The sequence below is a fragment of the Ascaphus truei genome, chromosome 1 (assembly GCF_040206685.1).
Source record: "Ascaphus truei isolate aAscTru1 chromosome 1, aAscTru1.hap1, whole genome shotgun sequence".
Lineage (NCBI taxonomy): Eukaryota > Metazoa > Chordata > Amphibia > Anura > Ascaphidae > Ascaphus > Ascaphus truei.
The window spans coordinates 134,441,525-134,458,807 of NC_134483.1; positions in this window are offsets into that span (position 1 = coordinate 134,441,525).

The following is a 17,283-nucleotide window of genomic DNA, read 5'->3' on the forward strand; positions in this document are numbered from 1 at the left end:
CACACACACAGACACTGATACACACACACACAAACACACACACACACAGACACTGATACACACACACACAGACACTGATACACACACACAGACACTGATACACAAACACAGACACTGATACACACACAGACACAGACACTGATATACACACACACACACAGATACAGATACACACACACTGATACACACACACACACAGATACAGATACACACACTCGCTCTCCCCTATACGCACACAGACACAAACAGTGAATTACAGGCAATGACGGATGTGGGTGGGAGGAGGGGGCCAGGGACTGCGTCGGGGGGGGGGGGGGGGGCAGGGACACTTGGGTGGGAGGCAGTGACTGGGTGGGTGACAGTGACTGGGTGGGTGGGAGACAGTGACTGGGTGGGACAGAGTCACTGGGTGACAGTGACTGGATGGGGTGACTTACCTTCCGCCGGACGCTTTCCCCTGCTGTCCCGATATCCCCTGCTGCCCCCGATATCCCCTGCTGCCCGGGACGGGAGGTGGGCTTGGGGGCACGGGAGATGGGCTCAGAGGGGGTGCCACGGGAGGTGAGCTCGGGAAGCTGGCCGCGGGGGGAAGCGGGCCGCAGTAGGAGCTAGTACTTCCCCTCCGTCCCACGTAACGTGCGGGCCGCAGTAGGAGCTGGTACTTCCTCCTCCATCCCACATAACGTGCGGGCCGCAGAGGAGCTGGTACTTCCTCCTCCGTCCCACGTTGGGAGTGGGGGGGAGGAAGGGAGCGGGCCCTGCTTGCCCTGCGCATGCGCGCGGGACCGCGGGGGGAATCGCCGCCATTTTTTTAACTTGAGCGGGGGGGGGGGGGGGGAGACACCGCGGGGCCAGCTTCGCTGCGACCCGGCAATTTTGGTGCCGTGGCCCGGTGCCAGGTCGCGACCCACCATTTGGGAAACGCTGGGCTAAACAATTACAAAAATCAAGTTCAATTTTGAAAAAAATAAAGAAAAACCATTAGTCATAGTGAAAAGCTGAAATTAAAGCACGGGGGTAAATGAGAAGACTAAAGCACTCCTGAATCATTGATTCACGTAGTAACTCAGAGCATAAATATCTTTGTGCTCACTCTCAAACTATCACCTCTATGCTAAAGCCTTTGCAAGTAACGTGGCAGTACTAAACAAAAGTATTTTCCACAATGGATTTTGCTTAAAGCTCACCATAACAAGAAATTAGACATTTCTTTTTCTTAATTTCCAAGTCCATTTGCTACTGTTTCCTGCAATTCCACGTTTGTTAAATTCTGTTGTTGAATAAGGCTGCCCTGAGCGGGCAGCGCTTGCTGGGTTCACTTTGTCAAAGTGAATTCTCACGTCCCCACTCACGCGGCGTGCTCGCGCTCGTGTGCAGGCACGCACTCTCTCCTAAGCTTGGAGCTTGGGAAGTCAAAAAAAGAGTGTTCGAAGCGCGCTCAATAGGCCCCCCAATGCACTCCCCCCCATGGGGTCGCAAAATTCGCAGGACACCCGCGCTCATGCTTGGAGAGTTGGTGACGCCACCACTCAAGCATGAGCGCGGTCAGCGCCAGCGGGGCCGCAGCCTTATAGTCTGTTGGATGTATTATTTGCCTTACTTGGAGGCTAAAATGGCCACAAATACTTAAGACAATAGAAGTAGCCATCGTAACTAGAGCTGGGCACATTTTGTGGGTGAATTTAGATCTGCAGCGGATCAGCCAGTTCATTTTTGTCTGCGGATTTCAGTGGATCAATCTCAAAAAGTGCGATTTCGCATTTTTAAGCTTTTTATATTATCATTACCAAAACACTCTGCGGATTCCGCAATCCATTGATGGATTTGTAGAATCCAATGTGCAGATTCAGCAATCCGCTAGCGGTTTCTTAAGAATCCGCCACCGATTGCTGAATCCACGGTTTGGATTCTACAAATCTGTCAACGGATTGTATCCAATGGCGAGTTTTGATGAATCCGCGTGGATTAAAAATCGACCAAATCCGTTTGCGGATTTTACACAGCGAAACAGATTTTGGGAGGAAAATGTGGGAAACGGCTTTGCACGAATTTGCCCATCTCTAATGGTAACAGCTGATTCCATTCAGATAATACGTGGGAAATTTCAGAAAAAAATTTGATTTTTTTTAAAATTAAAAATAAAGTTAAAAATAAATCAGCACAACATGAACGATCAAGTTATTTTATTAACGAATTGTTTTTATTTTATTGGATAGTTTTGTTTTAGGGGGCATTTATAAACATTTCCAATGTTGGAATACAATGACTTAATAAGACTCACTAAAGTGACATTTGTTGTGCCCAACACTTTAGTATGGCAAACCATATGTATTTAAAACTGTTTACCTGCTTCCAAAATGACCTGTAGAGCCTCGTTTTATATAGGCTGAACGTGCTATTCGGGCCCCTTTTGGTCCAAACATCCCCATGTACTTTCATGGAGAATTGTAGACAAAAAATAGCCCTAACAACCACTTTGTCAGATATTGAGTAAGGCTTTTAAACCTACAATGTCTAAAAGTGGTTAATCCAATATTATGTTTCTACGTGCTATCATCTCCATCACAATAAGTCTTGTACTAGTTTGAAAACTCATATCGATCCTTCCCAATAAGTCTTGTATATACTGTAATAATACTGGTGTTAATACATTAGTATATAATAATAATAATAATAATACAGTAAAAATAACATGTTTTTGTATAGCTCCCTGTGGAGCTTACAATCTATTTTTTGGTGCCTGAGGCACAGGGAGATAAAGTGACTTGCCCAAGGTCACAAGGAGCCGACACCGGGAATTGAATCAGGCTCCGCTGCTTCAAACTCAGTGCCAGTCAGTGTCTTTTACTCACTGAGCCGCTCCTTCTCCTATGCTTTTTATATTTCTATGTTACATGGATTTTTGAGATGTGGTTAGGGCAGAAGGTCCATATGTGAAAAAGCAAAGCTCTAAATGGTTATCTGGGTTGTGGTCATAGAAGTGACTCACGTGGTATTATTAACCACTCCCTTTTAATCTTTTGCTGCCAACATAAGCTTTGTAATCAGATGTTGCCTGTAGGGGCACCATTTAGAGTGAGAAGCTGCTCTCTTTCCCAACAGTTTTGAAGAAATTGTAGCAACACCTGATCCAGGGATGGCTTTGGCGTGGTCAAGAATTTGCTGTCATGATCACAATAGAAAGAACAATGCTTGGTCCTACCACTGCTGTAGTTTATGCCCGTCTATGTACTAAGTAATAAAGGCAAAATCAGGTTCACAAAAGAAAAATACAAACCAAATACATTGTTAGGTGTCAGATTGTCGGGCACAAAGTTATGTATAGAGACAAAATTATTTGCAGAATGGCTTTAACAAAGCTTCCACACATCATGGTTTACCAGGACAGTCCTCGTGTTATTTATGTCTGGAGAAAAGTAAGATATGTCAAGAATAACTGTACTTGACTCCCTACTCAGACCACCCTCAGCTGCCTCTTCTTCCTCCTCCATCTCACCTCAGGACATTCCTGACTATTTCAAGGAAAGGTGGAATTCATACGTCAGGACATCCCCTCTGTTTCCTCCTCCCATACTACACCGCTTCCTAACTCTCCTCCTGTCTTCCTTGACTCTTTCTCTGCTGTCACAGAGGAGGATGTGGCACTGCTGCTCTCCTCTTCTCCATCTACCGCTTGTCCTCTTGACCCCATTCCCTCCCATCTCCTAAAACTTCTTGCTCCTACTATCTCCCTCTTGCCTTTTGCCTCTAAACTCCTTGAACGTCTTGTATTCTCTCACTTGCTCCATTTTCTCAAGACCTATTCTCTCCAAGACTCTCTACAATCTGGCTTCCGCACTTTTCACTCCACTCAAAAAGCCCACACTAAAATAACTAATGACCTCCATGCTGCCAAAGACAGAGGTCATTACACTCTGCTCATACTACTCGACCTCTCTGCAGAATTTGATATTGTGGACCACCCTCTTCTCCTTCACATTCTCCATACTCTGGGCATTCGTAACAGAGCTCTATCCTGGATCTTCTCTTACCTCTCCCATTGTACTTTCAGTGTCTCTTCTGCTAACACCTCCTCCTCCTCTATCGACCTTTCTGTGGGGGCACCCCATGGCTCTGTCCTGGGACCTCTCCTCTTTCTCTTTACACACTCTTGACACTCTTTACACACTCTCTCTAGGTGACCTAATCACATCTCTTGGGTTCAAATATCACCTCTATGCTGACTACAAACAAATGTACTTTTCAGCCCCTGACTTAAACCTGCTGTACAGACCACCGTTTCTGAATGTTTCTCTGTGATAGCCTCCTGGATGGCCCTCCGCCATCTTAAACTTAACATGGCAAAAACAGAGCTCCTTATATTTCCTCCCAAACCTGGCCCCACTACCTCCTTCCGCATTACTGTTGAAAGTTCAGTCATACACCCACTCGATTCCTCTCTCACTTTCTCCTCTCACATTCAAAATGTATCTAAATCCTGCCGCTTTTTCTTCCTCAATATCACAAAGATATTTCCTCTGATGCTCGATTGCTAAAACTGGCACAGGCCCTCATTCTCTCCTGTCTCGATTACTGTAACCTCCTGCTGTCCGGCCTTCCTGCCTCTCACCTGTCTCTCCTACAATCTATCCTAAACGCTGTTGCCAGAATCACTCTACTCTTTCCTAGATCTGTCTCATGCCTCCCCTGCTGAAATCCCTCTCCTGGCTTCCTATCAAATCCCGTATCACACATGCAATTCTCTTCCTCACCTTTAAAGCTTTACACTCTTCTGCCTCATCTTACATCTCAGCCCTAATTTCTCGCAATGCACCATCCCAACTTTTGCGTTCCACTCAAGGATGTCTTCCCTCTACCCCTTTTGTATCTAAAGCCCTCTCCCGCCTTAAACCTTTCTCACTTACTGCCCCACACCTCTGGAATGCCCTTCCATTCAATACCTGACTAGCACCCTCTCTATCCACCTTTAAGACCCACCATAAAACACACCTGCTTAACGAAGCATATGAGTAGTTCCGTGGCTAACATTATACACCTGATACATAAAGCTTGGCCCCTTGCAGACACACTTACTATTATGCCCTCCTACTGTATCTGTATGTTCCTTCTACCAATTAGATTGTAAGCTCTTCAGAGCAGGGACTCCTTTTCCTAAATGTTACTTTTATGTCTGAAGCACTTATTCCCATGATCTGTTATTTGTATTATTTGTTATTTATATGATTGTCACATGTATTACTGCTGTGAAGCGCTATGTACATTAATGGCGCTATATAAATAAAGACATATACAGTATACATACATAAAACTGTACACATTATGAAAGGCTTGATAAGATCCCACCAAATCATCACCACCAAAACTATGATCTCCTTTAAATAAATGATTCCAGATGACATTTTAAGAGTGGTCCCCTCTTGTGATGACTGCCCTTGAGAAAGCGCTGTCATAGATTTTTTTTATACAACTAAGGCAAAACAATCCTGTGATTTCTAACTGTGTTTGTGAATATTTAGTATGTTCTATCTCCTGTTTTCTCTCTCTTCCTCCTTTTTTCTCTCTCCCCCATTCTCTCTCTCCACCTTCCTCCCCCACCAATTTCTCACTTTCCTCCCTACCCCCACGTCACTTCTCACTCCACCCTCCCCCCGTCACTCTCACTTCCACTCCCCGAGTCCCTGTCCGTAGTGCAGAGGGAGGAATCCCAAAAGCAGGCACCGGAAGTCGTGCTCTGCCCTCCTCTGCGGCTGCCTACATCACGCTCCCTCCTCCACGTGCATACAAAGAAACTGTCCTGCGCTTCAATAGATAGTCTCTGCATCCATGGGTGTCAATGAGTCACTTGAAAACGGAATGGGTGAAGCAGATAAAGACCTCTAAATTAATAAGGGCTGGGAGGGAAATCCCTTACCTCCATGTGCTCTCTGATCTGGGTCCTACTGTCCTCTATCCTCCGTTTGCCAGCGTGCAGCCTTCAGAGAGAATGAATGGAAGAAAGAAGATCCGGCGCCACTGCTAGTGACAAGCATCCAGGCCACTTCCGGGTTGATAGAAAAAACTTTATTGGGACATCACACACACACAAGGCTACACCACGATCTCCACCTCAACGCGTTTCACGCTATAGAGCAGCGCTTCATCTTGGAGTGGGGAGGTGAGGTCTGAGCCTGTACATTTAAATTAAAAAGCCCGTGAAAAACGGACAAATTGGTTAACCCCTTGTTGCACATGCACTATTTTTTTACAGCAGAAATTTAACAGTTCCTGAATCAATACACATCATCTATAGAAAATGTCATTAGATTAATCCTATCATTAAGCAGACAAAGGATAATATAAGTATATTTTGGGTATTGTTCATATTAATTGAACTGTTATAAAGTGCAATTCAAATACTGGGGTACATATAAAAGTCACAACATAATCCTGAAAACTGGCAGCATAGACATACTGTAGATGGTATATAGTCTATAGGTCTTATACTATATACCATCTATGTCTATGCTGCCAGTTTTCAGGATTATGTTGTGACTTTTATATGTACCCTAGTATTTGAATTGCACTTTATAACAGTTCAATTAATATGAACAATACCCAAAATATACTTATATTATCCTTTGTCTGCTTAATGATAGGATTAATCTAATGACATTTTCTATAGATTATGTGTATTGATTCAGGAACTGTTTAATTTCTGCTGTAAAAAAATAGTGCATGTGCAACAAGGGGTTAACCAATTTGTCCATTTTTCTCAGGCTTTTTAATTTAAATGTACAGGCTCAGACCTCACCTCCCCACTCCAAGATGAAGAGCTGCTCTATAGCGTGAAACACGTTGAGGGGGAGATCGTGGTGTAGCCTTGTGTGTGTGATGTCCCAATTGTCATATGAGTTAAGGATCTTGAGCAGACTGTTTCTTTATGTGGCTGGTCTCCTATGTGTCTTAACACATTGCTGACTCATATATTCTGTCTCGATCAAGCATTTGGCATCTTTTATTCAAAAAAGGTACATGAAAAGAAAATACGCCCAGGGCCAGAGCACATTTACCCCAGATCTAAAGATTGCTCTTCTATGCATCCACTCATCTGCCAGTTCAACAAACTCTTCATTGTTGATCAATTTAAATTGGTTCGTCCCACATAACAATTGTATCTCAATGAGACATTGGGCCATATTTACTAAACAGCGCTGTGCCAGAAGACAAGGTATGACAGATATGTAAGTTTAGATGACAGATACATATCCTATTTTTGTATTTACAATATTTTGATCCAGTGGAAGGCAAACAAAAAAAAACCCATTGACACATCATCCAATGATGGAATGAATGAATTAGAAAGTGCATGACGTTCTATAAAAGCCCAACCTTATAACAGGTATTTATATCTGCCTGGGGGGTTGTGATGCAAACAGCTTCTGAAGTGGTGGTGTAGTGGTTGTTGGTGGGGCTTGTTGGTAATGACAGCTGAATAAAGCTGCCATTGTATTGGCCCATCTTGGCCAAGCATGCCTTTTCTTCTCCTTATTAATGAAGGCAATAATTATCTTATTGTCCCAGTAAAACAGCAGTTTTGCAACTTTTTTCCAATGTTACATAGTTACGTAGTAGATGAGGTTGTAAAAAGACATATGTCCATCAAGATCAACCTATGCTAAATTTAGACGACAGATACTTTATCCTATATTTGTACTTACAGTATATTGATCCAGAGGAAGGCAAACAAAAAACCCCACTGAAATATCATCTGATTATATTTCATAAGGGGAAAAATAAATTCCTTCCTGACTCCAAATATTGACAATCAGATCACTCCCTTGATCAGCATCCTTCCCTTGTTTACTTAGTTGGTATATAATTGTATACCTTTCCTTTCTAAAAGATATCCAACCTTTTTTTGAAGATGTCTATTGTATCTGCCATCACAGTCTCCATGGGTAATGAATTCCACATTTTATCTGCCCTTACTGAAAGAACCCTTTCCTTGGTTGCGGGTGAAATCTCTTTTCCTCCAACCTAAAGTGATGACCCTGTGTCCTTTGTACTGCCCTTGGGATGAATAGTTCTTTTGAAAGCTCCTTGTACTGACCCTGAATATATTTCTATATAGTTATCATACAGATGTAGCAAGACTTACTTTTTACTTACATGATGAATGCGGCCCAGACGGATTAACACTGAAGGGGATCCCATCCGGAAGCACGGACACCCAGCAGCGTGATCGCAGCAAACACTGTCCTCAGCTCCCCCTCCTTCCCCCCCCCCCCCCATTTACTTTTTGGGTCGCGGCTCTGGGGACAGTAAGTCTTGTTATATCTGTATTCACTCTTAAACGCCTCTTTTCTAATCGAAACAAATAAAACAAGGACTTGCAGTAATTTACGTAATGGGATATGATGTGATAGCGAAGTATGTGCCTGAGGATTGTGCTAGTTGTATACTTAACATATGAGACTGTAAAATATTGAACTAGACTTTATATTCCCAAGTTGAGCCAAGAGTATTCAGATCGTGTTGTATAATTTTGAAAGGGAAATTTTTGCTGTTTCCAGATTCACAAAATAGAAGTGATGTACTTGATTGTTTTATAATAATTGTGTATGTTTGTAATATTTTTGTTTTGTGTTGTAAGACTTGTGTGTTAATACAGCTGTGCGCAAACCTGGGGACGCCAGAATTTCTAGGGGGGGGCGCGGCAGTTACAGAGGCCCCGCGCTCTTCCCCACCGCATTTAAATTAAATGCTGGGGGTGGCGTGAGGCCTCTGTAACTCCCTTACCTGCTCTCTGCCGGGTCTTCGGCGACGCGTCGCCATGGCAACGCGGCATCAAATGACGTGCCGGGTCATGTGAAGTCACATGTCCCGCGGCATCATTAGACGCGAGTCCTTGGAGAGGAAGGGTGCGAATGCTGTGGCTGCCGGGCAGGGGGGTGCAGCTCAAGAAGTTTGCGCACCCCTGTGTTAATACACTGCAGAGGCTAGAATAAACTAGGATAATAAACCTATTCGAAGGGGCAGAATTACTAAGTTGTTCTTTGCCATAAAATATATAATCAACAAATATAGAGGAAACCTCAATCATCAAATGAATGATATATAAGAAATGAGGAGGACAACAGTTTAGAAAGTGCAAAAATGGTATTCAGTAATCTTACAAAAATAGCATCATGAAATATGAAACATGAATTCCTAGCGTACACAAAAGTCTCGGACAAAGGTCAGTTGCTGGAAAGTTGAGTCTCTCTGGGCGGGTGTGTCAGCCTACAGTATGTAAGTTTATTTTTAAGAACGTGTATTTGTGTAAGTTATACAGATGCAGTAACGAGTATCCGAACACTTGCCTTTGAAAATCTGGGGCAATCTCAGAGTAATGCTGCAACATTTCTGTGACATTTCTGCAAAGAGACTAATGGCCCATCGGAATAACACAGCGGGGGTCCCTGGCAGTCTCATTCAGTTAATCCAATGGGCCATTAGTCTGTCTGCAGAAATGTCACAGAAATGTTGCAGCATTCCTGGGAGATTGCCCCAGATTTTAAAAGGCAAGTGTTCGGATACTCGTGGCTCCATCAGCAGGTTCATTTTTCATGATGTTATTTTTGCAAGATTATTGAATACAATTTTTGCACTTGTTATACGGATTCGTTGGAAGTTGTTTATTTTAAAGGGAAACAGAGGCTTTACCAGTTAGTTTTTTCTAATATCGTTTCTAGTATTTTTGTATATACTGTATTTGGTGCCAGAGGGTTCAATTGACAGGGTGTAGATTTTTTTCTGTCAAACGAAATAGAGACAATTTATTTTTCTTCTTGCAAAACAGGAACAAAACAACATTTCCAATTACAGGCAGCTTGGTACAACCAGCCGAGTTCCACATCTAGGTCAGAACCCATCAAGACCCAGAACCTGACTGATTAGGAATGCTTGTGGTGGATTTTTATACCCTTCAGCAACCACCCCTCCCCCCTCCCACTCTGTACAAAGGAAAATCAATTAATCTTATTTTTACATAGAATTCAAATGTTTCAACATAATACTACAAACACAACAAGATAATACATCAAATACAAAAAGATGAGAGTGTATGCTTCAATACAGAATTAAAACATTAATAGGATTTAATCTGCCAACCTTCCCTCTTCCTGTATTCTTACAACCAGGTGTGTCAAACCCACACACCCACAAACACACAGGAGAGAAACAGGTAAGAGAGATTTTACTAACAGCACTTCATACAAATATGCAATATAATGTTAGGCTTTGGTATAGAAAACAGATAGCTGCTTCTGCCAAACATGTATTTTTGCTATTCTCGATAGAGTGAAAGTAGAGGAAAAAATAAAGAAGTCTGATAACATATTGACTGGCCAGTAAAATAGAAGAGAAAAGTTATGAGAAAAAGCAAAGGTCTCTCCTATGGTTAGCGTTTCCACTACTAAACCAGACTGTCTTGTATTTGGACACTTGTCCAGTAAAAATGTAGAGGTAATTCTGGACATGTATGTGTCCTGTATTACCTCTCTGGACACAGTGACCTGACCGGCTTGGGTGGCTGCGGGATTTCCCTGAGCAGCGAGGGAGCATGGCTGTTGCCAGCGGGCTGGGAAGCTTCCTCTTTCCTGATTGGCTGCATCACCCAGCAGCAGCCAATCAAGAGGAGGTGTCAGGAGCCAGGGGTGGGACCAAGGACAGGAGGAAACGGCATGGAGTGGAAAGAGGTGAGCGGGGTGGTGTGTGTGTGTGTGTGTGTGTCTCAAGTACATAGCACATTATACCACTGTGTCCAGTATTTTTGGAGAAGCTACCTGGCAATCCTAGTTATTTACCAGAAGGCTTTTAATACTGGCTGCTTAGTTCACACAGGATTATATCGCTTGCAGTCTGTCTCAATCACACCAGGAAACAAAAAATAATAATGTTGGTTCACATGCAGTTTAATTAATAACCCCCATTGTGCTACCATGCATAAATTGATGTGTATCTGTTTGTTATAATTTTTCCTGTCTTTTACCCCATTGCACTGTGCAGTGGAACATGGTGGCACAGTATACACAAATACATAATTAATAAACTAGGTGGTGTCAACAATTCCCACTGGATCAAAAGTTATACTTGTCGATCAAATTCAGATTATTAAATGTTGGCACTTCTCTAGGAATTATACACAACCCCTGCAAACTTTAACCCCAACACCTACCACACCATATCATATATATTTGTGTTAAAAGGTGTGCTATTGGATGTGACCAATGTATGTAGCAAAAGACTCAAATTCCCAATGCTACATCCAATGTGAAAAAAAAATATATAGTTAGGCCTTACTTATAAGAAGACATACTGTTCAGTATTTAACAATATATATATATTTTTTCATATTGGATGTAGCATTGGGAATATCTGTCTTTTGTTGTATTCTCTAGGAAAAAGACATACACAATCTTTGCAAATTCAAAAACCCAGTCCCATAGTAGTGTATATGTAAATATTTAATTGTGCCAATTGGAGTGCTACTGAGAAAGTGACCTCAAATATTTAGCAGTAAACAAAGAAGCCCCAATGCACATCCAGCATGACAAATTATTTTATTCATTTTTAGAGGTTTTTTCTTCTCATAAGTGTAAGGGGGTCACCCCCGGTTCCCCTGATCTTCCTTTGCCCCCTGCCTTACCCCTGTGGCAGTGGGGGAAGGGGACGGCGACTTCTCCCGGCGGGCACCGCCATCTTGGTTGTGGCGCGAGGTTTGCGCAATGCGCAGAGGTTGGCCAGGGTAGCGGTGGCCATCGCCAGTGTGCCGGAGCTCTGGGAGGTTGCGCAGGCGCAGTTAAGCGTAGCGGCGGCCATTACAGCGTCGCACATGCGCAGTAAAGATCGTGCACGCGGTCCCCATAGGAAAGAGCTGTGCCAAGGACTACAATTCCCAGCAGCCTCTGGGGACTGCACTTTCACCCTGGTCACAGGCAGCATTGAAGCCAATAGAGCTGGCAGATTCTCATGCTGCAGAGTTGCAACAATGTTGTGTGCAGACAGGGTTTTTGTCAGTTGCAGCACGTTGGGCAGTCAGAGACCGGAGCAGCGCAGGGAAGGAGGTAGGGTACAGGACTCAGGGACTCCCTGTACTAGGCCAGCACCCCCAGGGCCCAAGATAGCTCAGCTCCCCAGTAAGGTGAGTGTTGCCAGGGACAGCCCTCAGGTTAGGGACCCTGCCACTTACATTAGTGGGAGCTGGAAAAGAAAGGTTACAGAGAGTTGGAGTCAGGGAGCTGTGAGGGAAGGAAGGGTGCGGGGAGCGAGTGCAGCTCCTGCCCCATATAGGTACCTACACCCCAGGTAGGCCCCAACTCCCCACTAGTTTAGTGGGTAAATGCTTAGGGAGGCCCAAGATAGGGACGCTGCCCTTAGTGTAGAGTGCTGCCTTGTCAGAGTCACGGCTGTTAGTGCTGTGAGGTCTGACAGGCAGGCACCTTGTTGCGCAGCACAATGGCTGCAGCATCCAGTGAGCTACAGCTTGCTGCTGTAGGCGCTGGGACTCGTTAGGTCTTAGTAAGTACAGTCAAGGCTGGGAAGAGTTAGGGGAGTGGGGCAGGTTATTAACCCCGGTAGGCCTCTAGGAGTTTTCCCCAAAGCCACTTTAGGTTGCGGTACCACAGGGACAGGCCCTAGGTTAGGGTTCCTGTCACGTTAGTACCAAGTGTTAGTTAGGGACTCAGCGGACGCTGCGGTTCCTGTAAAGCGGTTCGGACCCACGTTGGGGTCCGCAGAGACTATTCCAGAGGGAGACCGCCCTGGCGGTCTGCGTACAAAGGAGTTCGGTTGGAGGATCAGACGGATTCATCACACGTCTGACCCTTTGCGAAGCCAGTTGCTGATCCGAGTACCGGAGTGCTCGGCAGGTACCATACAGTCATAAGTGCACCAACGGGCCCCTTAGTGTAACTGTGACTGCGCAGTCACCCACGTTCTCTCCAAGAGTGCGGGACATTGGGTGGGATTCTCGGGACACTCGGTGGGATCACCTGGTGTTGGGGAAGCGTCCTGCGCGACGCCGTATGTGTCTCCTCTAGAGAGGGACACAGGTTATATAAAGGTATTGCGTGATATGTTATATTGCTTGTTAGTAAAGTCACTCGTTAATATATATATTCCCGTGTATGTGATTATTGTATTGTCCTGCGAGGAACCACTCCCCCTCTGGTGGGAGCCATCGCAGGTGGAGGCGCTGAATTGAGTAAGTGGTTACCCCTAGTATAATTGTCCCAGGTTCCCCGTGGCGGAAGCTCAGCCCTCCTGCGAGCCAACAGGTAATGCACCACACCTATGGTAACACCGTATGTTCCTTGCATCCACATCAGATCTGCGATTGGGGGGGGAATACCCGTTACATAAGTAAGGGTCACTTAGTTCAATCTTTTGGACAAAACATGTTACGTTGCAACCACTTCAAGGTTAGACTCTTTCAGCAGTTATCTACACTTCCAATTTTATACAGTGTCCTTTGTATTTCCCCCACTCCATAGAGAAACCATTTAAATAAGTATATCTTGGTTTTTCTGTCCCCATCTATACTTCAAGGGAATTTTGTCAGAATAAAGTGAGTAGCTATTAAATGCCTCACATTAAAAATCATATTTCCAGTGTATACAATTGAAAGCAGTGTCAAAATATATATATTTCCCTAATGAAAGCATAATAGGGGATGGCTAATATGACCTCTTCTGTATACCACAGGACTGTTACTTTAAAGTAGTGAACCTGTGCGTTATGTTGTGATCATACATTATATCCTAATTTACCTTCTTGTGCCCTTTCTCTCCCTGGACTTGTTTCCAGCTCTTCCCTGTGACTTCATCTGACAGAAATGTCTTCGTGCGGGCAGCCCTGCTATTGAGACAAAATCCTTGTGGTCACTTACAACCAAGATCAGAAGCAGTCATGCTTGGATGATTACTCTCAAATACTTGGTGCTGCCTTGTGCACAGTTCTTTCCCCATTTTAGGCCCATATAACTGCTCACTAATCAAAATAACACTAGTTTAATCAACATTTAGAGAGTTTCACCATCTCAAAGTGTTAATGTAAAACCTGATTAATCATATTTTTAAAGGTATCTAAACACCTACTGTTCCCAGCACTTATCTCAAAAGAGTGGGGCCATGAGAATTTATATTGACTACAAAACCTTGAAAGGATGGACCATTCCTGACCAATATACCATGCTATGCATAGAAGATGCGTTATACTGTCTCTCAGGGAGCAAGTGGTTCTCGGTCCTCGATTTACGACAAGGGTACTATCAGATTCTCATGTGTGAACAATACAAAGAGAATACAGCCTTCATATGCCCATTGGGGTTCTATCCATTTTAACGCATGCCCCTAGGAGTGTGAGGAGCCCCGGCCACTTTCCAGAGACTGATGGAACGAGTCGTGGGGGACATGACCTTGCGGGAGGTGCTAGTATACTTGGACAATCTAATAGTTTTTGGAAGAACCTTATTTATTTATAACAACATTTATATAGTGCCCTTATCCAGGGTGCTGTACATTAGTTAGTAAAACTTGCTTGGTTAGGGGGCAGGAACTGGTGTCAGGTCTCTGGATTTAGTCTTATTGGTGGCATGGTCTGACAGTGGGGACAGGGGAGGCAATTGGATCGGTGAGGTGGGTGACCTGGATGGTTTTGGAGAGACTTTAGGAAGGGGTGAGGGTAGGGGAGATCATGGGCAATGGCGAGGGTAGGATAAAAGAGGGGATGGGATAGGAGCATAGTGAGGGATCATGGAATATGATGGAGAAGAGATGAGTTTTGAGTTGGCTTCTGAAGATAGTTAGGGAGGGGGCAGATTGAATGTGGGGGGAGCTTGTTCCAGTGGAGGGGGGCGTGTAAGACAAAGGATCAGAATCAAGAGGAGGCACATGCTGGGGGGAGTGAGGGTTGTGCCAATCAGGGAGTGGAGAGGACATGAAGTTGTGTAGCGAGAGACGAGTGCTGAAAGGTAAGGAGAGGCAAGACCATGAAGAGATTTATAGACCAGGGTGAGGAATTTGAATAGGGAACGCTGTTGGATGGGAGCCAGGGAATTTGGGAGAGGAGAGAGAGGTGATGTGGGTAGAGCAGGGGAGATTAAGAAATGTACTGGCTGCAGCACCTTGAATTTGTTGGAGGGGTATGGAGGAGGAGAGGGGGAGATGAGGAGAAGGGAGTTACAGTATGCGAGATGGGTGAAGATGAGGGAGTGGATGATAAGTTTGGCCGAGGAGAGAGAAATGAGTGGACAAACTTTTCTTATTTTATTTAGGTGGTAGCAACAAGTGGTAGTGATGGATGTTATGAGCTGGGTCAAGAGGAAGGCAGGGTGAAAGGGGGGAAAAGGGGGGAAAAGGAGATGGTGGGGATTGGGGAGGATAGGAGGGAGGACGAGCAGAAAAGTAGAGAAATTCAGTCTTAGCTGGATTAATTTGTAGGAAGTAGGAGGACATCCAGGTGGAAATGGCAGAAAGACAGGAAGGGATATGGGTGGAAAGCTCAGGTGAGAATAGTGGGGTGGGAGAAATAGATTTGGATGTCATCTGAAAAAAAATGGATGCTGAATCCATGGGAGGAGATGAGGTAAAAGAGTGGGGCAGTGTGAAGGGAAAATAGGAAAGGACCAAGGATGGAGTCTTGGGGCATGCCCACTTGGATGTTGGTTGGCTGAGAGGATGAATTATTGAAGGTGACAGAGTGAGAACGGTGGGAGAGAGAGAATGAGAGCCATGAGAGGGCTGTGTCAGTGATGCCAAGGTTGGTGAAGGTGGAGATGAGAGTAATGTGATCAACGGTGTCAAAGGCTGAAGAGAGGTAGAGGACAATGAGGATGGAGGAGAGTTTGGAGTGGCAAGCTTGAGATAGAAAGTTATGTATTGTGAGGAGGGCAGTTTCAGTAGAGTGTGAGGGATGGAAGCCAGACTAGACAATGGGAAGGATGTAATGGGTGTGGATGAAGGTAGAGAGTTGGTTGTGAATTATGTGCTTGAGGAGTTTGGAGAAGTATGGATGGAGTGAGATAGGATGAATGTTTGAGGGTAGGTCAGAGTCGAGAGATATTTTTTGAGGAGGGGGGGACTACTACCATTTTGAAGGAGTCTGGAAATTGTCTGCTAGATAGGGTGATGTTGAAGAAGGAGGAGAGATAGGGGAGGAAAAGTGCGAGGAGTGGAGGTGATGAGGGAGTGTGGAATGGGGTCAGGAGGGGATGGGGTGGGATGACAGCGTTTGATGATTGAGAGGAGATCATCATCAGAGTTTGGGCAGAAGAAAAGGAGTGGGTAGGGATAGGGAATGGAGGGGGGAAGCAGTGGTGAAGGAAGCACTGATGCTGTTAATTTTCTGAGTAGGAGGCAAGGTCTATGGCTGAAAAGGGGGAGGGTGTTTAGGCGATGGAGCTGGGGAGTGTCATAGCAGATTATTTCGGGTGGGGAACAGTTAGGGTGGATGACATGATAGTGATTTGATAAGGGTGTTATAGTATATTTGATTTTGTGATTTAAGAGTGGAGGTAAATTGGTGGAAGTGGGATTGGAAGGTGACAAGTGACGATGGGGAATAGAAAGATATCCATGATTTCTCAACTGTGCGAAGGGAGAGACGGAGTGTTTTGAGTTGGCAGGTGAGCCAGGGTTGAGGTGGCTTTGTGGTGGGACGCACAGAGTGGACTGGTGCGATTTTATCGAGGGAGGAGGATAATGCAGAATTGATGGTTGATTAGGCAGAGTTCAGAGGGAGATAAGAAAATTATTTGAGTGTAGGGAGGAGTGATTTGGTGTAGACGGTAAGGGAGGATGGTCAATGGATTTGAGGTTTCTATGCCAGATGGGATTGGGTTGGGTTGAGGAGGCAGGAGGTGCAGGCAGGGTGATGCTTTGGATGGTAAAGAGGAGGAGGTGATCGGCAGGTGGGAAAAAGAGTGTGGAGGGGGATTCATCATGGCATCTTGCCATGAGGATAAAGGTTTAGAGTGCCTCTGTGTATGTGGGTGGGGGGAGATTAAGTGAGAAAGAATCCAAAGGAGGAGATTAAGGGGATGAAAGCTGAAGCAGAGGTGTGGTTATCGAGGTAAAGGTTAAAGTCATAGAGGATGACAAGGGGGTTGAGAGAGGATGAGAGTGAAGGGAGGAAGCAGTTGAACTCATTGAAAAATAGTGTGGGTGAGTCAGGTGGACAATGAATTACGATGATTGTGATGGGTAGGTTGAAAGAGAAAGAGCAGACAAGGCATTCACAGGAGGAAAAAGGGAGGGAGGGGAA